The 25,363-nt window shown below is 39.5% G+C and overlaps 1 pseudogene; it reads left to right on the plus strand.

The window, feature by feature from the left end:
- LOC132152577 (partitioning defective 3 homolog B-like) overlaps window positions 1-25,363 on the plus strand; it is a 340,755-nt pseudogene that overhangs the window by 166,608 nt on the left and 148,784 nt on the right.

Below are 25,363 nucleotides of genomic sequence, written 5' to 3' on the forward strand. Positions count from 1 at the left end.
AGCTGGAAGAGCCATATATCCATCATCTTCTGAAGGAACAACTTATTTCATTTCGACTACACCACACTTTAGCAGATAAATAATTGTGAATGTGTGTAGCTGCAAATGTGTCTACGTGCATTTATAGGCAACACAGGATACATTTTTTTCATTCACTCCAACATCAGTTCATCTCTCAAGTGTATGTATGTTCATGTGTGTGTGCATGTATGCGTCTGTGCACTTGATGTATTATGGCAGTTGTGCAGCACACAAACAGATGAGATATATAATACTAATAAGCAGTCATCCCAGTGCAGTCTGATGAGTAATGATGAAGTTCTGCTGGATGGGGTGCACTGATCGCTCCAACCTGTCCTCCAACCAATACGCTCGTATAGGTCGTTTGTCCAAATCCCTGAAATACGACCCATCAGAGCGTATACTACAATTGTGCCCCTATCGGCAAAAGGTCGTTTTCATATTAATGTTTTGTACTCTTTTATTTGCCCTCTGATTTGCGTTTCGTGTAGCTCAGTTGGTAGATTATTGCGCTATACATTGATAGGTAATCATGCTATCATGGGTTCGATCCCAGGGAACGGACATGCATGAAAATGTATATGCTCAATAAATCATAATTTAGCATGATTTCTGTGAGGGTTAGGTTTAGGGGTGGGGTTAGGTGTGGTCATTCGAATGAATAAGCCACCTAGTAAAATATGTAGGAAATACTGTGAGATCGGTGTAAAAAGCCCACACACTGCATTTAAATAAACGTGCGTTTTGATTGGTAATGACGTTATACGTCATTTCATGACGACAGACGCAACGCAATACTGTCATTATTTTTACGCCCGCTAGAGGGCGCTTAACTTTAAAACGTAAATATAGGTCGTAATAAGGTGCTTGCACAAACGACCTATATGGTCGTGTTTTTTTGGAGGACAGGCTCTTTATTTTTATTATATTATTTTCTAGTTTATTAATTTGTTTTATATTTTTTTTCCCCTTAGCCACATGATACTGTAGCAGCTGTCATATGCAGTTGACTCTGTTAAAGGAAAATGGGTTAAGAAATGATTACAAGGGTTTAGTACAGTATATACATCTGGAACTGTTTATGAGTGGCTGTTCATACTGTAGATAGTTTGCAAAATGCATTCGCAAAGTGCCTTGGGAATCTGCGGCATTTGTTTTCAGTTGTACAGTGCTGGCTTTCAGACAAAGACCTCCAGCCTTTGTTTTGGTTCTGCACTATTTGGCCTAACACACATTTATGATGTATTTGTCATGTGGGGCTCCAGATACAGTAGTTGAAAACATCAAGTAAATAATAAAAGAGAATTCTAGGTAAATGCTCATGAACTAGCCTTGAGTTACATAAACATGCTCAAAAACAGCTTGTTGTGTTTTTGTTTCTGCAGCAGGTGGTTTAAGTCTTCTGTGTTTCCTAGCGAGAGCCAGGCAGCAGTAGTGTGCAGTCTCTTTAGCCAAATGAGACATGAACCGAGTACACAGTCACTGCATCATCCTGCTAACTGTGCCTCCTGTTTCATTCATCTCTTCACTTCACGTTCTGGTGGGCTGTTGGTGTCATCCTTTTTAAAACACAGTATACTGTATATATCACACAAACAAATATTCACTAACAATATAACTTTTCAATTTACTGTACATTCAGTTAAAATAGGGCTATGTATTTTTTTAAATTACTTAATTAAAATTAATGTGCAACATTTATTTATTAAAGTGTTAAATTAATTGAATTCAGCAAGGATGCATTAAATTGTTTAAAAGTCTATTTTTAAATAAATGCTATTCTTTTGAACATTGGAATCATGAATAAATGCATCACTGTTTCGAGAAAAATATTACAGTGATGACAAATGTTTCTCGAGCAGCAAATCAGCATATTAGAATGATTTCTGAAGGATCATGTGACACTTAAGACTATAGTAATGATGCTGAAAATTCAGCTTTACATCACAAGTAAATTACATTTTAAAATATATTGAATGGTGATTTTATTGATATTGATATAGTGATTTTTTGTGTGATCTACACTGTTGAAGTAAAATATAAATAGTACTGAACTAATTTCAATAGAGTTCAATAGTTTCAATAAACAATACTCATTACGGATATAGATGAATAATAGACTAATTATGCCAATAATAGTGATAATATACATATGTTCAGTTATAGAGAGACAGTCTCTGGCAGACAGACACATACAGACTTCCTTACAACCTTAACCAAGCTTAGAGGAGGAAAAATCAAGTCAATCCGAGGACCCAGTCCCATTATCATAGGAGCAATAGATCATTAAAGATGAGTGGAGATTGCAGTGTGTTGGAGCTGATAATGGTCTCTGTCTCTGTCTGTCTCAGACTGTCACCCTTCTCCACCGCTGGCCTGACCCCAGCAGACCCCTCTTAAATGAGCCCGTATAATATTACCTGAGAGCTCTAATGATTCTTTTTCTCTTTCTTGGTTTGCCCGTTTCTCACAGTTTCAAATGGAAGAGGGGGATGATGAAGGCTTCCCAGCTAATCCTCATAGACAGGACACCCTGAAGCTCCAGCAGAGGTAACATGGATTTGCCTTGGACTGAAAATGACAAACATGTCTCTTTTTCCATGTAGGGGTTGCACCGGCTAGTTGGTTAATTAAAAAAGCAGTTGGTCACATGATCACATGAGTGTTTGTCTATACTTGGCAAAATCAGGAGGACAATTCCTCTATCCACAAACTGTACTCCACAAACCCAGTGTAGCTACATTGTGTGATATTAGGTTTGTAGTGAAAATGCCAAAAAAAAAATTCCTAAAAAAAAAAAAACCTAAAAGTTTGTAGGGTTTACAAGCCAGAAATCTTTTAAACCATCCTGAACATAATAAGGTATCAGTGAATGAGCAAGTGGAACATGAGTATTTTATGGTGCTTCATTTTCAGCAGACTATTAAACAAGTAGTTGTTCAATCCCTATATGTTATTTTAAACAGCAAGTTCAGTGACTTACTGCGGTCTTAGTAAAGATACTGAGGAAATGCATGTGTGTGTGTGTGTGCATGCGCATGCGTGTGTGTGTGTGTGTGTGTGTGTATCCAGTCTGAGTTTAGGTCTTCGTTCAGCTGACACTTCTTTGACCGATGGAGGTCAGCTGGGTCATACTGAGCAGAATCATGTGAAGTCATCTAAGAGCATGGATCTAGGTAAGACATCCACATTATCGTGTGATTTCCCTGAATGCCTTGTCTATGTGCTGTCCCATCAATAAAAATGGTAAAGAAGTATAACAATTTGAGCAAACAAAGCGATGTGAAGAGATTTGCTAATATACACAGTACCTTTCAAATGTTTGGGGTCAATATATTTTAATTTGAATTTTTTTATCTTTATTTTTTAAACTAATACTACTATTCAGCAAGGACACATTAAATTGATCAAAAGTGACAGCAAATGAATTTCGTCCCCTTGGAATTATAAGGTTCTATCTGCATTCCGGGTAGTTTTGAGATATTGGGCTTCAAAATTTTTGTGTTCCATTCGACTGTGTAGATAGAACCTTATTGTTTTTTTAAATAAAAAGCCCCATACTGTACACAACATTAAAAAATCTGTCTCATAATGTAAATACGTTGACACAGAATAAGAATATGTGAATAACTACATTTTGACAAAAATGTCAGATAGAACCTTATAATTCCAAGGGGACGATTTATATTGTTACAGGAGATTTATCTTTTAAATTATTTCCATTATTTTGAAATTTATTTTCATAAAAAAAATGCGTCACGTTTCCACCAAATATTAAGGAGCTTAACTATTCTAAAACTGATGATTTAAAAGAAAAAAATTTAAGCACTGAATCAGCACATGAGAATTATTTCTGAAGGATCAAGTGACACTGAAGACTGGAATAATGGCTTCTTAAAATTCAGCATTATATCTCAGGGATATGTTTAAATAAAAACAGATATTTTAAATTGTAAAAAAAATATATTTTAAAGTATTAATGTTTATGATTTTAAAGGAGACTTCTTTCCAAAAATTATATTATATTATATCGAAAGTAATTTTTATATAATATAATATAATATAATGTAATATAATATAACATAATATAATATGATATAATATAATATAAAAATTACTTTCATTCTATATTTTTGACACAAAGCTAATTGCATAATGCACCTGCCTCTGAGTAGATCTCATATAGTATGTATATTATATATTTACTGAATATATTATATTCAGAATATGTCAAATTAAGAGGAGTGGAAACCATCCATGTTCTAGCAGTCTCTTCATTGTGAAGTGTGGGCTGACTGGAGGATGAATCAATGCTCCTCCTCACTGTAACACAGTTAATTTCCCGTGTTCCAACATTACCTTGAAAATCTAATCAGCAGCGCTCTGTATCTGATACATCAGCCACGGCTACAGTCCATATCTGTGTGATGGCTTTTTAAAAAAACAATATTGAAAGTATTGAAGAGCTCAATATGACGCGGGCAGATGGGGGCTGCTCTCTGGTGACCGTGGCGACTGCAGCTATGGTGGGCGACACAATGGCCAGCCTGAGTGGGCACCGCGGTCCAATTCAACCATGAATAAAAACCCACTGTAATTTGGGTCCAAGTGCTGGTTATGAAATTGGCTCGTCTTTGATACGAGCGCTAGGGTATTAATAATACATAACCAATAAAGAGAGACCCCTTTAGTTCATGAATAATAGAAAGTTTGAATAGTTTTTTAATTGAAATTTTTGTTGGTGTACGCTCATTTACCTGGGTGTATGCACATTAAAAGGAAAAAAGTCGAGTGAATTATGCCACCGGCCTTCTCTCTAGATCCCCTCAGAGGCATTAATAGCTGTGAGGATATAAACCTGTACGGTAGATTTAGGTTTACAGCTGCTGTAATGGCTTTGTTTTGATTACTGTGTATGTGCTGATATGACTGCTTTAGTGGCGGTTTGTTTTCCTGACCGGTTGGCAGGCCAGTAACTTTGTTAATGAAGAGTGCAGGAAGTACACCAGTGTTGTTTTGTTACTGTTGATGGGGTTATAAAGTAAATCGTACCATCATCTATTGAAAAATGCAATAACTGTGTTGGAATAGCTGAGCAGTTTGGTGAATTTTATTTAACCACTCAAGAACATATTAATTGGAAAGAAAAAAGAATTATAAGAATTTATTTGTATATACATTTATATTTGAATATATGTTTGCATATAGAGAGAGAGATGCATATATGTATGCACACATACATAATAGTATTTTTTTTTCATGAAAATCGTCATTGTAGTAATGCATAACAATTGATAAGAAAGAAATATTTGTATTCTATTCTATTTTTGGTTTTTATATGTAATGTTTGATATCATTTTTATTTTACTTTATTTTATTTTATTTAAATATGTGCTCGTGTACATCAAGTTCCATGCTTTTGTTAATATCTATTCAGACGTCTTATATATTTCTCTGATCTTGTCCTACCATTTATTTTTCTCTCAGCTCTGCATAAAATAAAGGCAAAAAAGATGAGAGACTAGGTTAATGATACCCATACCTGCAGCAAATGTTCAGATGGGGCCTCTGCAGCGCTCCACAGAGCAGTTTAAGGGAGTCCATCAGTTACTGTCTAAGCAAGGATTTTTTTTCGCAGAGAGCCGCAGGGGAGAGCGATGACAGACTTCTCCCACCTTTCCTCCCTCAGGTTGGAGACAGGAAAGAAAAGGAGTAATGAGAGAGAGAGAGAGGAGATTATATAGGTGCTGGAGGTGCAGATGAGAAGAGAGAAGAGGGTCCACTGGATGACTGCCTCTAAGGAACGGAGGGATCACTAAAACAGAAATGAGATGGCACGTTTTCTAGTCATTTTTTGTGCAGGCTTGATAGGTGCGACGGTTCTAAAAATTGAATGCTCACCATGACAATTGAACAGTGCAGCACATTTCCACACATTAGCTAAGGATGACCTTATTAGCTCAGTTTTTTTCCATAACACACTGAATGAGAAATATTTCACTCTAAAAATGCTGTATGCAGGAGAATTTCAATTACACTTCATTAGTTTTCCATATTTGGTTCTCGTAAAGTAATGTTTCAGTGGCGGCAGTCGACTATGCCAACAATTGATTGGCTTTTATTGTCATAAGAGTGCGTGTTCTGATTTTTCACCGAATAGACACAGGGCAAAGGACTTTCTCATTCAAAACAACCTTTTTAGCTAGTTTCTATGTGACTTAATGGAGAAACATAATGGATGTAGAGCTATTTTTTATCTCTCTGACCTCATCTCAACTCTCATCTAGAGACACCATAGTTGTCAATTACAGTGGTCATTGGCCATGGCCGATTTTGTCCCCAACACTTTATAAAATTAGCTTGTAGCAGGGGTGTATATGATACAGAAGAATCTTTTAAGAGATTGTGTTAAATTATGTGCAAAACCTAATTGATATTCATGAGCTAAGCCTTCTTTTTGTGACATAAGCATGTTTGTAAAGTCTCCTAAACTGTTCACACCACTTTTTAAAACAAAGCGGTGCCTATGTGAGCCACTTGCTATCTTAAAAATGATCCTGAACAGTCACTCACGAATATAGTTAATAGTTAAAATATAGTTCTTTTTTATTTTTATTGCTGCAATTAGTTAAAACAACTTAAAATATGATCAAGAGCTTTTGAATCTGAGTCTAATCAGGGAATCATTTGCTAATTCCCAGCACTGATTCTTAAATGCTAAAATATTTTATCATTCAAGATGACAAACACAAAGATATAGCACAGTCTGTACAACCACTGCAGTGAGTGAAGTGTGTAAAATAAAATAGGTACTAGCATAATTGTGTTTCTCGCATAAACCTAATACCATCCTCTCCAGAGAAAATGCTTCATCCCCATGTGCTCATACAATCGCACTTCAAGATGAATACTTGCACTCAAGAGTCTTTTATTCCTGGCTTCTTTTGATCAGAAACTGTCCTAAATGCTTGTCTTTCACCTTCGTTCGGAGGTCCAAGGTCAAAGTGTGTTATTCTCCTGAGCTTTTGTTCTCATCGGCAGAGTAGGAATACATTTGTTCGATGAGCATGAGTCTTTCTGGAGAAGCATTATTCATTGACCTATTTTGTATTGTTTTACCCCTCTTTGTGGAATCAGAATTAGATTTGTAATGCTGGAAATCCACCTTTATCCACATTGTGTTTTAAGAATGAGCCGAATAGAAAAACAGGTAAATGTTTATAACAGATGGACATTGTGCAGTCTACAGTTAATTTGTTGTGAGCGTGCAGGACATTAATGTTTTTTTAGTTCTCAATCATAATTCAGGTCTTTTTGCTTGTTTTATACACTTTGGTTATACAACAGAAAGTCTTTTTCACCTTCATACTCTTTCAGTGGTATTTGCTAAAACAGAACATTTATTCTATTTCCACTGTTGAGCTTGGTAACTTGATAACTAATCTACTAAAATTTCATTGGACTAGAATCACACTGAGCATAAATAGTCCCATGGACATGATACTTAAAGAGATACTCCACCCCAAAATGAAAATTTTGTCATTAATCACTTACCCTCATGTCATTTCAGACCCTTAAAAGCTGTGTTCGTCTTTGGATGAAACACAATTTAAGATATTTTGGATGAAAACCGGGAGGCTTGTGACTGTCCCATTAATTGCTAAGTAAATTACACTGTCAAGGTCCAGAAAACTATTAAAGACATTAGCAGAATAGTCCATCTGCCATCAGTGGTTCAACCGTAACGTTATGAGCAATGAGAATACTTTTTAAAATATTCCATAATCTCTAAACACTCTACATTTATTTGTGTTTACTCAGAATGACAACGAAACATTGAGCTTCTGTAAAATTTATTCAGGCAAACAGAGGATGCACTTTCTGCCATCTCGGTTTGTGAACTTGAGCGAGAAACTTCGAAACTCTGTGTATGAAGTTTGTCTACTTGAAGTTTGTCTACTATGTCTACTTTCAAATGAAAAAAAAAAAAAATTAATCTAATAGAAAATGTGTGCGTTAGCATGGAAGATATACATGAAAATTAATGTGTGCAATACACACTGTGAATTGTTTAAGATGGCTTTCAGTTCAATAAATTAACAAAAAAACTACATTTAGGATTTTTATTCAACTAAAGTGGGCATGCTGTGATCTGTAGGCTGCTGTATTTATTTATTTATTTTTTACTGTAGGCCTATCTGACAGATTCAGGCCAAAAACAAACAAACAATCAAACAAACAAAAAACACAACATGGGAGTGGGAGGGAATTGGAGTCATTCTTCTGGGATTGGGACAGGAGGGGAATTTAACCCAATGTTTAAGTGGGATTGGGACGGGACGGGATTTTTTTTTTTTTTTTTTTTTTTGAGTGGGACAGGAAAGGTTTGAAAATCCACTCCTGTGTCACTTTATCTATTTGAAACGACATGGGGATAAGTGATTAATGACAAAATTTTCATTTTGGGGTGGAGTATCCCTTATAACACAAAAATTTACATTTCAGAAGACATTTCAAAATGTCTTCCTTTACGTTTTACAGAACAAATAAAGTCATGCAAATTTGGAATGGTCAGTAAATGATGACAGAATTTACATTTTTGTGTGAACTATCCTTTTAATTTTTCTTTGACTTACAGTTGTGACCTGGTTGATTAAAATTAGTCAAACCAGTCTTTTTGACCGTAAAGACTAATGCCATATATAGAGATCAGAATATCATAACATTTTGAGATTTGGAGGGCCAGTTACTACACCGAAACTGTGAAAGTAACATGCTAACAACCACTAAAATATACCTTGGCAACCTCATAGCAATGGCTGAATAATGACACTAATGCCTTCTGTTAAGCTGCTTATTGCTGAATTGAATGTGTTTCATAATTGATGAACTTTGCAACATTGGCACAGTTATTGAACTCAATTGAAACAACACTGGATTAAACTTAGATTAATAATGACACTATTGGCTTCTGTAGGCTATTCTATTGGCTTTAATTGATTTATTTTAGAACAGCAGCACAGTTACTTTCCTCTTTATTAATGTGAAGCTGCATTGAAACCATCTGTAAAAAGCGCTGTATAAACAAATATGACTTGACATATCTTATTAATTTTATTCACTATGTATTTATTCTAAATGTATCTTAATGCATCTGCGGCAATGTAATTTTTCATGCCAATTAAGCTTATTTGTCTCTAAGAGGCAGAAACATTTTGCTCATAAATTGAAAACTCAAGTTATGTGGGACGTGACACTGGTTTCTTTAAGCTGATTGGCTAAAACTCCCTCCACATCATTGTAGTCAAGACAAAGGATAAGCTAATTTTTCCACACAATAGCACATTGTTTCAAACCCAGAATCACTCATGCCAGCCAACACACAGCATCTTCGAGTAATATTTGCTGCTGAGTCAATAAGCATTCACACATTTGAAACAATTATAAAATAATTATCCCTCCACCCCTTTTTGACTGATTTGCCACAAATTGCTTTTGTTCTTCTTTTGTATGTCTAAATCCTTTCCTTTCATTCAATGCATTCAAATCTCTGAGTGCATCTAGTATGTGAAGTTTGTGTTTGTCTTTATGTCTGTTTGTTTTTGTATCTACCAGTACATAAGCAGTTTTTAAGCTAGCTTTTTTTTTTTAAGCTTGTGCAATCTATCATCACATGACAGATCACAGCCTGCTGAGAGCCGTATTTGGCTTTCTATCCCTCGTCTGCTGGGAAAAATTGACCTCATGAAAAATGAATAGGATTATTTAAAAGAGATTGCAATGTAATGAAAACCTATTACTGTGTACTAGGCTGCTGCTAGCTCGTCTGCGTTTGCCTCTCTCCCTTCAAATGCTTTTTCTGTGGATCACCCGCGCCTCTGCCACTATTGCTTGCCTCAGTTTAACATCATATCATATTTGTCACAAGGCCCAAAACCCTATAGTTCAGCTCTCAGTAATTACTGTAAATCTCTGCCAATTTCCTGCCCCTGTATTTCTATTTGGACACGTACACAAGTCAGTTCTGGGGTAGCAGGGTTGAAACAGAAACTAGTCGGCTAATGTAAACCATACAGGCTCTCCAAATCCAGCAAGGCTTTTTCTCTCCCTCTTTTAGTGATTTGGATGGAATTTCAGGGTGTTGGAGGTTTATTTATGATTTATTTTTAATGTAAAGTTGGTTCTGAATGTGTGGAGTTTTATGTTAGCACTATAGCTGGCAGCATGCAGCGGCAATGTGAACAGTGCTGATGCTAGACTGACTGCACAGATAACTGTGTTAGCTTTAAATGGGGATTGTGGTTAGAACTTGAGAGCAAAAGTTATTAGCAACAGGACAGAATTGACTCTCTCTTTCTGCCTCTCTGCCCTGTGGTAGTACTAGAAATGTGCCTGCCCTGTGGTTGTGTGGTTTAACTTTGTTTACAAGTGTGTGGAAAAAAGAGAGCGCTGTGCTTTTTTCTCCTGATGTAAGCAATCTTCACTCCCTCCAGGTGTGCAGAAAGAGCATATGCTGCCCATACGCATGTACACGTATGCATAAATCCCCCACACACATTGTCACATACCTGGACTCATTTTGTGTGTTTTTGCCCCTGTGACCCAGTTTCTGTCTTCCGTGTTCGGTTTGATTAGTTCCCAGGTGTGTCTATTCTATTTCCCCATGTGTTCCATGTCCCGGTTAATTTAGTCATGCCATCCACCTGTGTTTTCCCAATTATCGTTTGTACTTAAGCCTTGTCCTTTCAGTTCTGTTTTGTCGGGTCTACTCGTCTATGTGTCAACTTGTCCACTTGTCACCTGTTACTTGCCACTTGCCTCTTGCCACCTGTTATTTTGCTACTTACCATGCCTATGTTTGAGTTAATAAATCCTTGTTTCGTTTATCCCTCGGCTTCGTGTTCCTTCCAGCAGCGTAAGCCGTGACAGAAGACCCGACCAAAAAGTTATAAACTGCGTGTTTTCCCTCCGTTTTTTTTTTCCGTTTTTTCACTGTCTTTTTCTTTCCGTAGTGTGTCATGGATCCCCTCTATCGCCCCGAATACCTCCTCCTCCTGCTGGAGCAGGAGGGACTGTCTCTCGAGGACCATACCAGACGGTTTCTCTGGATAGCTAATTCCACCAGCTACCCGGACCACGCGCTCTGCACCTTTTATCACGCCAGCCTGAACTCCAGGTGCAGAGCGTTGTCGCCCGAAGATGGTCCTCGGGAGGATTTCGCTGCCTTTATAGAGTGGAATCTGGTGAGAAATGGGTCACCTCTCACGGTCGGCTCAATGGAGGATCTCGCCAGGTCCACTCTGGACCCAGAGCCCAGCCTACAATCTCCCCACGGTACGAGGCATAAGCCCGAGCCCACCGATGACGGAGAGCCAGAGAGCAACCCGTCAGACCAGGTGCGAGAGCCGGCGACACTGCCCACCACGAGGGAGCATAATGTGGAGCGCCAAATGGGTCAAAATGAGGGGGTTTCCAATGCACCTATGCCAGATCCTCCTGTAAGCCCAGGACGGGCTCCTGATCCTCTGTTAAGCCCAGGAAGGGCTCCTGATTCCCCGTTAAGCCCAGGACGGGCTCCTGTTCCCCCGTTAAGCCCAGGACGGGCTCCTGATCCTCTGTTAAGCCCAGGACGGGTTCCTGTTCCCCCGTTAAGCCCAGGACGGGCTCCTGTTCCCCCGTTAAGCCCAGGAAGGGCTCCTGATCCTCCTTTAAGCCCAGGACGGGCTCCTGATCCTCCTTTAAGCCCAGGACGGGCTCCTGATCCTCCGTTAAGCCCAGGACGGGCTCCTGATCCTCCGTTAAGCCCAGGACGGGCTCCTGATCCTCCGTTAAGCCCAGGACGGGCTCCTGATCTTCCGTTAAGCCCAGGACGGGCTCCTGATCCTCCTGTAAGCCCAGGACGGGCTCCTGATCCTCCTGTAAGCCCAGGACGGGCTCCTGATCCTCCTGTAAGCCCAGGACGGGCTCCTGTTCCTCCTTTAAGCCCAGGAAGGGCTCCTGAACCCCCGTTAAGCCCAGGACGGGCTCCTGAACCCCCGTTAAGCCCAGGACGGGCTCCTGAACCCCCGTTAAGCCCAGGAAGAGCTCCTGATCTTCCGTTAAGCCCAGGACGGGCTCCTGATCCTCCTTTAAGCCCAGGACGGGCTCCTGATTCCCCGTTAAGCCGAGGACGGGCTCCTGAACCCCTGTTAAGCCCAGGACGGGCTCCTGAACCCCCGTTAAGCCCAGGACGGGCTCCTGATCCTCCGTTAAGCCCAGGACGGGCTCCTGATCCTCCTTTAAGCCCAGGACGGGCTCCTGATCCTCCTTTAAGCCCAGGACGGGCTCCTGATTCCCCGTTAAGCCGAGGACGGGCTCCTGAACCTCCGTTAAGCCCAGGACGGGCTCCTGAACCCCCGTTAAGCCCAGGACGGGCTCCTGATCCTCCGTTAAGCCCAGGACGGGCTCCTGATCCTCCGTTAAGCCCAGGAAGGGCTCCAGCCCCAGAGCTTACTCCAATGCCTGCTCCTCCAAAATTCCCACCCTCCCACCCACTCCTGCCTCCTCCTCCGCTGTCGTCTGGCTGCCCCTCTGCTCGCCCTCAGCCTACCATCATTGTGGTGCGAGCTCAGCGGGACCGCCATCCTCCAGCGACGCCTTGGTCGACGTCTCCCTCACCTCCGCCTCCAGCCTCTGAGGCCTGGACTCCGCCTCGGCCCGTTGACCCGTCGGCTCCACCATGGCTCCTAGCTCCTTCCTCTCCGCCGTGGCCCGGCAGTCCGCAGGCTCTGCCTGGCTACCTCGTCCCTCCGGCTCCGCCTTGGTCTGGCGTCGTCCATCCTATGCCTCGGGACTCCACTCCTCCGGCTTCGCCTCATCCCTCCGTCCCTCCGGCTCCGTCAGGCTCCTTCATCCCCTCGGCTACACCTCAGTCCTCGGTCACTCTGGCCTCACCGCGGCCTTCCGGATCCACATCGCCGCGTCAGTCACCAGAGCCATCAGTTCCGCCTAGGACCTCCAGCTCCTCCCCGTCACCCTGGCTCTCCGTCTCCGCCTCGGGCTCCTCCTCCACTTGCTCCGTTGCCGTGGGTCGAGTCCCTGGAGTCGGTGACCATTCCTCCTCCATGGCTCCTTCCTCCGTCGGCCCCACCTTGGGCCGTTATGGCTGTGGCCTGGGTCCTGCTGGGTGCCTCCTGCTTCAGATCCTTCCTGTCTCCTCCCTGGCTCCTCCCTCCGTCATCTCCTCCCTGGCTCCTTCCTCTGTGGTCCCTGTCTGCTGGCCTCCCTTTGTTGTTTCTACGGTGCGAGGACGCACCTACCGGGAGGGGGGAGTACTGTCACATACCTGGACTCATTTTGTGTGTTTTTGCCCCTGTGACCCAGTTTCTGTCTTCCGTGTTCGGTTTGATTAGTTCCCAGGTGTGTCTATTCTATTTCCCCATGTGTTCCATGTCCCGGTTAATTTAGTCATGCCATCCAACTGTGTGTTCCCAATTATCGTTTGTACTTAAGCCTTGTCCTTTCAGTTCTGTTTTGTCGGTTCTACTCGTCTACGTGTCAACTTGTCTACTTGTCCACTTGTCACCTGTTACTTGCCACTTGCCTCTTGCCACCTGTTATTTTGCTACTTACCATGCCTATGTTTGAGTTAATAAATCCTTGTTTCGTTTATCCCTCGGCTTCGTGTTCCTTCCAGCAGCGTAAGCCGTGACACACATAGAGAGATCACACTCTTGCATCTTTGCTTTACCCCAGCAGTAGAAATATGGTTCAGCCTTTTTTTTTTTTTTTGCTTGTTTTGTTTTATTTATTTTGTTTCCTGTTTGTTTTATTATCTTTTCTTATTATTATTGTTGTTATTATTGTTTATTATTATTGCATTTATTTATTTTAATTTGTTTAGTGAATTCAAACAGACATCAACAATATCATATTGTAATAAATGTCAAATCATTTTGTTCCAAAAATAAAAGGAACTCTTCAGAAAAAGACTTCCCAACCCTAATCATCACTAGTGATTAAAATGTAATCTGAGCGAGGCCTATCCCAGTGTGCATCTGTCTCCCTTCATGGTAGATGAAAGGAGCATGAATGTTTTGTCAGATCTCAGGTAATGAATGCACTCTTGCTTGTTTTAGATCAGTCAGACTCACACACTCATGCCCACAGCTGTGTCCATGACTCCAGTGCCCTGCTGATAGGCTTGTGCTTCTATCTGATGGATTGGCCCCTGAGGGCCCTGTGTAGACCCTGGCAGAGAGCATGTATACCATGTGGGTCTAGAGACCAGAGAGAGTCATGTACATAGGAGTAGACCAAAGGGTTTCATAAGTAACATCTTGTTTATTTCACTCCACCATGTGTACTGCCTGAAGCTTGGTTTGAATGATGGTGAAACTCCACAAACACTGCCTCTCCTTTAAATAAAATGTCAATGTCAATGTCACCTTTATTTATATAGCGCTTTAAACAAAATACATTGCGTCAAAGCAACTGAACAACAATCATTAGGACAACAGTGTCAATAATGCAAAAATGATAGTTAAAGGCAGTTCATCATTGGATTCAGTTATGTCATCTCTGTTCAGTTAAATAGTGTCTGTGCATTTATTTGCAATCAAGTCAACGATATCGCTGTAGATGAAGTGTCCCCAACTAAGCAAGCCAGAGGCGACAGCGGCAAGGAACCGAAACTCCATCGGTGACAGAATGGAGAAAAAAACCTTGGGAGAAACCAGGCTCAGTTGGGGGGCCAGTTCTCCTCTGACCAGACGAAACCAGCAGTTCAATTCCAGGCTGCAGCAAAGTCAGATTGTGCAGAAGAATCATCTGTTTACTGTGGTCTTGTCCTGGTGCTCCTCTGAGACAAGGTCTTTACAGGGGATCTGTATCTGGGGCTCTAGTTGTCCTGGTCTCCGCTGTCTTTCAGGGATGTAGAGGTCCTTTCTAGGTGCTGATCCAGCATCTGGTCTGGATACGTACTGGATCCGGGTGACTGCAGTGACCCTCTGATCTGGACACAGACTGGATCTGGTGGCCACGGTGACCTCGGAACAAGAGAGAAACAGACAAATATTAGCGTAGATGCCATTCTTCTAATGATGTAGCAAGTACATAGGTTGTTATGGGAAGTGTTTCCGGTTCCGGTTTACCTAATTAATGCAGCCTAAAAATCCTTTAACGGATTTGGATAATAAAAGCATATTAGTATGTTATGTGTATGCCAGGTTAAAGAGATGGGTCTTTAATCTAGATTTAAACTGCAAGAGTGTGTCTGCCTCCCGAACAATGTTAGGTAGGTTATTCCAGAGTTTGGGCGCCAAATAGGAAAAGGATCTGCCGCCTGCAGTTGATTTTGATATTCTAGGTATTATCAAATTGCCTGAGTTTTGAGAACGTAGCGGACGTAGAGGATTATAATGTAAAAGGAGCTCATTCAAATACTGAGGTGCTAAACCATTCAGGGCTTTATAAGTAATAAGCAATATTTTAAAATCTATGCGATGCTTGATAGGGAGCCAGTGCAGTGTTGACAGGACCGGGCTAATATGGTCATACTTCCTGGTTCTAGTAAGAACTCTTGCTGCTGCATTTTGGACTAGCTGTAGTTTGTTTACTAAGCGTGCAGAACAACCACCCAATAAAGCATTACAATAATCTAACCTTGAGGTCATAAATGCATGGATTAACATTTCTGCGTTTGACATTGAGAGCATAGGCCGTAATTTAGATATATTTTTGAGATGGAAAAATGCAGTTTTACAAATGCTAGAAACGTGGCTTTCTAAGGAAAGATTGCGATCAAGTAGCACACCTAGGTTCTGATGACGAAGAATTGACAGAGCAACCATCAAGTCTTAGACAGTGTTCTAGGTTATTACAAGCAGAGTTTTTAGGTCCTATAATTAACACCTCTGTTTTTTCAGAATTTAGCAGTAAGAAATTACTCGTGATCCAGTTTTTTATATCGACTATGCAATCCATTAGTTTTTCAAATTGGTGTGTTTCACCGGGCTGCGAAGAAATATAGAGCTGAGTATCATCAGCATAACAGTGAAAGCTAACACCATGTTTCCTGATGATATCTCCCAAGGGTAACATATAAAGCGTGAAGAGTAGCGGCCCTAGTACTGAGCCTTGAGGTACTCCATACTGCACTTGTGATCGATAGGATACATCTTCATTCACTGCTACGAACTGATGGCGGTCATATAAGTACGATTTAAACCATGCTAATGCACTTCCACTGATGCCAACAAAGTATTCAAGTCTATGCAAAAGAATGTTGTGGTCAATTGTGTCAAACGCAGCACTAAGATCCAATAAAACTAATAGAGAGATACACCCACGATCAGATGATAAGAGCAGATAATTTGTAACTCTAAAATCCATTGCAGTCTTTGTCCAGGAGATCTCAATGATAGCGGAACTTAATATATACCAGTGGAAGATGTGGTTTAACATTTAGTTTATTCTAGTTTACTGTTTAATGGATTTCAGATTCTGGCCTACACTGGAGAAGAAGAAAAATAATTAGTGTAGAATTTGCTTTGAAACAGTTTATTTTGTGAGTAAGACAAGTAACATATTGGATTAAACATGAAGTTTTGAAGTAGAAACAGTGAAAAAGTACTTTCTTGTAAAATGTATTTCAATGGTCTTTGTATTACAAGTCTGTAAAATAAGGTATATGATCATTCATTTAATTTTTTTCTCAAAGTAATCTTTTTATTATTTTATCATGAAAATTTGTTGACTGTCCATCGCATGCATGGATTCCTCTACTATTGCTTTTCTCAAAACCAAGTGGACCAGGCAGCTTTATTTGGCCTCATTGTCTTCTCTATTAGTGGGTCTTATGCCCAAAAATGTTTTTTATGTAGGCTACTAACTAGATTTTGAGGCAGGCCAGTAAGTGTGGACAAAAGCGTGTGTGGCCCATGAGATACTGAAACATGTTTCCACCAGATGCTCACTACGTCCCGATGCCTACTCCCTTCATCCCTCAGTGCTCTTCTCCACACCCTCCCACTCTTCCTCCATAGTGTGAACCTCAGTTCAGTGACATGAGTGAAGAAATGAGAAATGAGTGAGATGATACTGGGCCTGGAGTCTTTCCGCTCTCATCTTTCTTTCTCACTCTATCTTCATACATCCTATGTATGGAAAAGTGTCGCTCTAATATGTGACTCCCACAGAGAACACATGACCTCTGACCTGTTGAGGAGTTATAACCTGTGTTCCATTCAAAATCGGATGTGGGACATTCCTACATAAATATCTCCAGCTTCCGACCGTAAAACGTTCCATCCTCGGAAGTGTGTAAGATACAGGCACAATACAGAAGAGCAGTGCTAGCATTTGTTTTGCAGGTGTGCAGTTATAAATGGAGATGTTTTTTACACCCATTTCATTATTTACAGTATTAATTAATTTATTCCTTTTAAAATCTGCTAAAAAAACAGTGTACTGTTTGAATGATCAATACTGAATTGAAGAAAATAACTCATAATAGAATTATGTCTGGCTGGTTTGTTCTTGGAAAAAAACTCTGCTTAAAGAAGAGAGCTACAGCAAATCAATGTTACTGTTAAGTTTTGTACTACAGTTATGGACATGTATAATTCAAGATATTAAAAAAGTTTTGCATTTCAAAGTAACGTTAGTATTTTTATGGGGCATTTCTTTATGCTTGAATGCACATGTGTGACCTAGGACCACAAAACCAGTCATTAGGGTCAATTTATTGAAATGTAGAAACTTTATACATCACCTGAAAGCTGAATAAATAAGCGTTCCATTGAGGTATGGTTTGTTAAGATTGTACAATATTTGGCCGAGATACAACTATTTGAATATTAGGAATCTGACGGTGCGAAAAAAAATCTAAATACTGAGAAAATAAAAAAAATGTATTTGTCCAAATGAAGTTCTTAGCAAACCATATTACTCATCAGAAATTAGGTTTTGGTATATTTACGGTAGAACATTTACTAAATATCTTTATGGAAGATGATCTTTACTTAATATCCTAATGATTTTTGGCATAAAAGAAAAATCTATAATTTTGACCCATACAATGTTTTTTTGGCTATTGCTAAAAATATACCCCAGCGACTTAAGATTGGTTTTGTGGTCCAGGGTCATATATATGCTATCAGTATATCCATGGAGTGCTACAGGAATGGCATAAGTTTTGTAGGCCACCCCTGAAGTAAGCATCACCCTGGTGCTCTCGCCTAAAAACCAAATGTTTTCATTGGCTTCACAAATGAACACAACTTGTATGAATTTTGAAGCGTAAATACAATTGCCAGAAATAAAACAAGCTAAAGTTAGGCTATAAACAAACTACATGACTGAACAACATTTTATGAGGTAGAATAAATGTGAGAAAATATCTTGAGAAACTGCTCACAAAGGTTTATATTTTTGTTCTTCACATTATGTTTGTGCCAGATGATAAAATGTTTTAAAATGTCTTGAATAGAGCATGTGCACAATACTGCACATGTTCTTTTCAAGTCAGTCTTTATCGCCAGATCAGATTTTTGAGTCAGATTTCGGCCTGATTTTCCATATTGGAAGTCTGACATCTAGTAGTATTCTGTTACACTTATCCAAGTGTTGGTTGTAAATTCAGACTTTCCAAGTTGAATTGAACACCACAATAGGGCTTACGAATATGTGTTAATTGTGTTCTTCGCCATATCTGTGTGTGTCTGTGCTTTTGTCTTGTTGTGTGAGTATTTCTAGTAGCGTAAAATCCTGGCATTGGCGAGAGACTTTAGTAAAAAAGGGGATTGGTAATACATTTAATAAACCAATCCATTTTGTGGATGTTTTACTGATGCCCAGACTAATATTTATTGACAAGATGTGAAGGCTTTGCTGACTAGGTGGGTTTGGTAAAGCTTGGCTCTGGGGAAAGGCCCCAATGTGTCTTTATGAGCTTTGACATATTTAATTAGCAGGCTGGTCTTAAGAGCCCCTCACTCTGGGCTTTTAATCTCCCTAAAACCTTCTCGGCGCTGGGATCCTGTTCTCCTTCCTGCTTTCTCTCACTTTGTGCTCTCTCTCTCTCTCTCCATCACTCCTCATATCCCTCCCTCTTTCTGTGCCCCAGCCTCTCTTGGCAGCCGTGATCCCACCCACACGTGATTCCTAGCCTCAGAATCCAATTCCCATCAAAACTGTGTTACACCTTCAGCTCTGAGAGCTCCCATAACTCTCTCTGGCCAAGCAGCTCAAAGCAATAATCTGCATCCAGCCACCAGATGCGGGACACAGTCCAACACAATAAGCAGAACTTTTTCTCCTCACAAGTTTTGATTCCCTGTGCTTATTCAGTGCCAAAATTCTACAATAATGCATAGGATGATAGCCAATATGTTCTTGTGTACATTATGGTGGTCCTGATTTGCCACACCCAGCAATAATCAAACCTGAGCCCGGTGCATTCCAGTGAACCTTAAGCGTATTGCTGCAGAATCTCCTGCTGTATTTGTCTTTTGCAAAACCTAGTTTACTGCCCACCTAGACAGCTATTTAAGGCATTATGCATTTCCACCATTATGCATTTCAAAGCCTGTTTCAGATGGTAGGGATCAACATTACCAGAAGAAAGCTGCTTGGTTTGAAAGTAACTTCGGTGTGAACTCTGCTTCATCTCTACACTATTGACATTGGAGCTTTTCGTCTGTGAAATTTATGATAAATGCTTTGTGTGTTTTGATGTTTATTAGTGAATCTGACTGTTGGCTCAGCAACTTAAAACTAGATAAAAAGTTATGTTTTGAAACTAAAAACGAATGTTTCATTTTATTGGTCTCAATTGAGAGTTGCGTCTCTTGTGTAATTTTGTGAGCACCTCTACTTTTGTATGCCATTTGCAGTTTGTCTATGGAGACAATCCTGAATCAGTCACTTTTGAGGTGAATTTTTACATATCGAAAGCCATATGGTTAGAGTTATGCCCAGACAGGCAGATTTTTGGACAGTGTCCCAGACACCAGCTCTCTTTTTCTCCATCAAATGCTGTTTCTCTCCCCTTCTCTCTCTGTCTCCTTCTGAGTATATGAAACTAGTCGAATCCACTTCCTCTGAGTGGCCACTTCATTCCTCCTTCTCCTTCCTCCTTAATTGCAGTGAGGTGCAGATCAAAGAGAGGAAAGAAAGGAGCATGAGATTTCTTTCTCTTTAAAGCCTCAGCTCTTGAGCACCATAGTCTTGCTTTCTATAATCAGACTCTGCATGCGTATGTGTGTGTGTCAGGCAGATGAGGTCTTTTGCCAGCAGTACAGGGAGAGCATAACATAAGAGCAAAGCACCCTGGGAAACATATTTTCCCTCTGCTTTGGCCTGAATACAGAGACCACAGGTCCCTCCACACCCCAATACCGCAGCAGCCTTCGGTCCAGCTTTCCTTCTCAAGTAATGGAAAAACCCTCCATTGCCAAAGCCAGGCAACACATTGTTTGGAAAATTTTAATGTCTTATGATTTTTAATATGGCGTAAAAAGGCAGCCAAGTCACAAAGCGTCTCACTCAGAAGTATGCCATCTGAAGCAGTTGTGATGAAAGACAAGTTTATGCATTTGGAAATTAAGGAAATTGTTCTTATTCAACGGGAGATAAATCATATGAGAGGGATTACCAGTGCAAGCCTGGAGACTAGTTTGATCTTAGAGGAACAGCCCATCCAAAAATGTACTAGTAGTCACACTGCTTTTTCCTACAGTGTACTACAAACCCTTAAAGTGAGCATGGGTGTCTAACAAGCACATAGGATTATAACACACAAGTCAATTGGACTAGTCTAAGACTTCTGAAGCAATGTGATTGATTTATGCGGGGCTCAGCATTAAATATGGCCCACTACTCGGGGCCCGTGTGAGAGAGTAACGGGCTAGTTGACCGATCTCTCATTTGTCAATCTGAGCAGTTGCTGTGATGCCATAAAGTGTACAGTATGTTTACCGATCTTGTGCTTCCATTTTTATGCCTTGCTAAACGGCGATGTACACTACAATTTGAATGTTGTTTTTTTTTGTTTTGTTTTTTAAGAAACGAATACTTTTGTTCAGCAGGGATGCATGAAATATATCAATTGTGCCAGTAAAGATATATGCTGTTGATTTGCTGTTTATCTTTTTATCTATCAATGAATCCTGGAAAGCATCACAATTTACACAAACATACATTGTACGTACTTTGGCAGCACAACTGTTTTTTTTTTTTTTTTAAATTTGACGACAGTAGGAAATGCTTCTTGAGCAGCAAATCAGCATAGGGATCATGTGACACTGAAGACCGGAGTAATGATAAGTAATTATGTTTCACAATATGTTTGTTTTGCTAATTGATTGTTAAAAAAAAATAAAAATATCTTGGGGCCAGTGACATTTTTGGCAGACAAAATAAATCCACTGGCCTGATTGGACAAGCAGAAAACATGTAGACTATTAGGAAAAGCAGACTGAAGTTTTAGTCCTTATTCATTGTTAATCTTCCATATCTTGGGTATCAGATTTCATTGTTTGTGAATGTGAGTGTTTGAAACTTGTTTTTGATTATGGGACAAACCAATAGTGTTTGGTGTCAACTTGCCAACATGGCATGACAGGTACATGTAGATTAAGTAAATGTTTTTTTCTTTTTCCTCTTTTTTTCAGTTTTTTCTTTAAACTGTTCCTTTAAAGAAGAACTGTGGTTTGTTAGAAAGTAATATATAATTCAGTCTCTCTCTCTCTCTCTCTCTCTCTCTCTCTCTTTGAGAAATGAAAAAAATTAAATGTTCTTCTCCGCTCAAGATCAGGCCTGGGACCAGGAGTTTTTTATTGAAAGTAAACATCAAAGTAATATCCATCACCTGCTCAAGGCAACAGTAAACAGAATATTTGCGCCTGTGAGTTTGACTCCTCATCCATCTCCGTCTCCAGAGCTTAGGGCTAAACCACTCAAACTGCCCACTCATCCAGGCCCTCAATGAGACTTGGAAGGTCACACACCACACCAGTCAGAAACCAGTGAAAACATGATTCCCCTCAATTCAAACTAAAGGTATTATGTCCCTGTGTTGTAGAAACATTCTTAATGAACAGCTGCCTTCGTCTTCTGAACATCTTCAGATGTGTAAAAGTCAACTAGTGTCAAACAGCATTGGGGGAATTGGTGATCCTCTGCCCATCTTGACTTCTGATAGACACTGCCACTCTGAGGGGCTCTTTTTATACCCAATCATGTTGCTAATTGACCTAGTAAGTTGAAAACTGGTCCTCCAGCTGTTCCTTATATGTATATTTAACTTTTCCAGCCTCTTATTGCTACCGGTCCCAATTATTTTGAATGTGTAGCTCTCATGAAATCAAAAATGAGCCAATATTTGGCATGACATTTTAAAATGTCTCACTTTCAACATTTGATATGTTATTTATATTCTATTGTGAATAAAATATAAGTTTATGTAAATTTGTAAATTACTCCATTCCTTTTTTACTCACAATTTGTATAGTGTCCCAACTTTTTTGGAATCGGGTTTGTAGATGTCGGAGATGATGCGATCTCGCTGACTGAATGTGCTTTCCCTTTCTGCTAATGAGTCACATACTGTATGCAGAAACTGCTGTCATACTCAAATAACATAAGGATGTTGTGTCAAACTTCCTGCCTTCATGAGGGAATGTTAATTCAGATTCAATAAATATGAAGCATTTAATGTCAAACAAAGGAAATATTGGTTGCAATTTGATCAGTTTTTCTTTAATCTTGGGAATACTCTACACAGAGAAGGGCAATATGATTGGGCAAATTGTTTCTCTTAACCATGATTGGTCAGTATTTATAGAGCTATCAGTGACTAACTGTGTTTGAAAAATTTGTTGTAAATCTTTTACCATTAAATAGCTTGCTTTATTCAGTCATTCATCTAAAAAGCAAAGTAAAAATCGTTGACAAGATCCGAGCAAGGAGCTCGCAGATGTGTTTCCTTGCTTTTGTTTTTCTTTGCAGATCCAGACAGAGGAAAAACTTTGGATATCTTTCTGGGGTTTTAACCGTTATGCCAAGAACATAAACATAAACAGACCAGGAAATTTATTTGAATTAAATTGGCAAGAATGAAAGCTTGATGCAGGCTGTGTGCACAAGTGTGTTATCATTTGTATTGCAGATGGAGGAGATGTCAACATTTCAGATGTTGTCTTTGCTGTGATGTGATGTGATGTATCTAAGTGTGTTTTCTTATTTTTTTGCCAAGTATAACAACTGTGGTTCTCAAGTTGGCCACGACTAAAACAGATTTTGCTAATAAGCTTTGTGGACAGCAAGGACAAAAAAAGTTTAATATAAATAAATTAATAAATAAAATAAATAAATGCAATTATTTAAATGGCCGTACTTCAAAAAAAGTTGAAAAATAATGGCTGTCATAAAAATAATAATAATAATAAAACAATTGAGAAGCACTGTATTTTTGTAACATATTGCAAATGTTTTTAGGGCATGTGTGCTGAACAGGCTCTTTCTAACTCTTGTGTGTTTCCTCACCTCCAAAACCTCTTAATGCTCATAGACATAGAGTCAGGATATTTCTTTCACTCACAAACACACACACACACAGAGACAGACATGCAGGTGTGTTGATTGGGACAGATGAATACTTACTGTCTAAAACAAAGATGTCTCTCTCTCTGGCTCTCATTGAGTGATTTCCCTTTCTCCATATATCACTCAGTCAGGAGCTGGGATGCTTTCCAGAACCTCCTCTTTAACAAACATCAGGCTTTTACATCTCTGTTTCTCTCCAGAAGTCATATCCTTCCAGAGCAGATCTTCTCTGTCTGTGTGCCTGCATTAATTAAATCCTGAATGACCATGAAATCAAAATTGACCATTCTCATTTTTCATGAAATGTTGCACTGAGTAATAAGGTTGTCTAGTTGCCAGATGAGTTTTAATCCGTCCTTTCCAGCATCCTGTCACTCAAGTGAAATGATTGCAACAACTAACATCCAAAAATCCAATGGACAATTTCAAGTTCCATCCAGCATTTTGTGTGGTTCAATAAGCCATTTCAATTGGATATACATCACCGTAGAGAAGAAAAGTTGGTAGGTTAATTTCTTGCTGAGTTAAAACCCCAGTTTAAGGCCACCCTTTAGTAAAAGTTTTGTAATTTTGTGATTGTAGTTTTGTCATTTTTAACCCTGGGTTATGAAATTCTGTTTGAGATCAATATTAGACCAAACACTAAGGCTTTTTGATGTGGGACTAGAGTATTACATCAGGTTGATTAGGGACAGACAACCAATCATAAACTGCCTCATTAAATATTCATGTTCTTTGTACAGTCAGAAACTTCGATTTGTTGTTTATTATAAATATCTGAATGTAAACTCATGATACAACGATGCCGTGATGAATTTTTGTGTGTTCCAGAAGCCAATGTGAGCTATTCAGATCAAAGCATTACAACAAAAAAAAAAAAACTGTCACGACATGCATATCTTCTGATAGCCTTTTGCTCAATGGAATAAATACAAAATCCTGACAAATCTTCATATTTTGAGAGACAGAGAGATGGTCTGGTCTCGTACTGAATTTAATACTGTTAGCTTGGTAATATATTTTCAGGCGAAGTCTCTTATGCTCACCAAGTCCAAATTTATTTGATCAAAAATACAGTAAAAACAATAATATTGTGAAATACTGTATTTCTATGGTTTATTTATTAGGATGTTTTAATAAAAAAATCAAAAGAACAGCATTTCTTTGAATGGAAATCTTTGTTATGTTATCAATGTCTTCACTGTAACTTTTCGATCAATTTATTATTTTACTTTTAGTTAATATTATGCTTTGAGTGACATGTTAAAATGTTGACCTGCATTGTTTGTCACAAATAAGCAAGGAAAAAAAGATTTCATCAATAATAATAAGGACAGACATACTGTACATATTCATAAATATAATAGTTTCAGAAAATGCTCAAATCATCAGCCTTGAGAAGAAAGTGGCAAAAAGTGCATTTTGTCCTCTGAAGTTTGGCTGTGGTGAGCGCCGACTGTGCTGCTCATTGTCTGATGTGTCTCTTGTGTAGTTTTGACTTTGAAAACACACAAGTTGCTGCCAAGCGCTGGCCTGTTGAGAGCCCTGATGCCACACTGTTCTCTGTCTCATTTGCGTGTTCCCACACACTAATCTCTACACGATTAAGAGGGAGTTTGTTTTTGATTCAAGTTGAAAGCTGCCATATTTCGCTGATTAGAATTGATCGATTAATTTGCGCTGTTGAAAGCCATCTGTTTGTTTCTCTGTGTGTACTAGTGCATTTCCCTAGGTGTACTTGGATGAATTTAGACCT

The sequence above is a fragment of the Carassius carassius genome, chromosome 11 (assembly GCF_963082965.1).
Source record: "Carassius carassius chromosome 11, fCarCar2.1, whole genome shotgun sequence".
Taxonomy (NCBI): domain Eukaryota; kingdom Metazoa; phylum Chordata; class Actinopteri; order Cypriniformes; family Cyprinidae; genus Carassius; species Carassius carassius.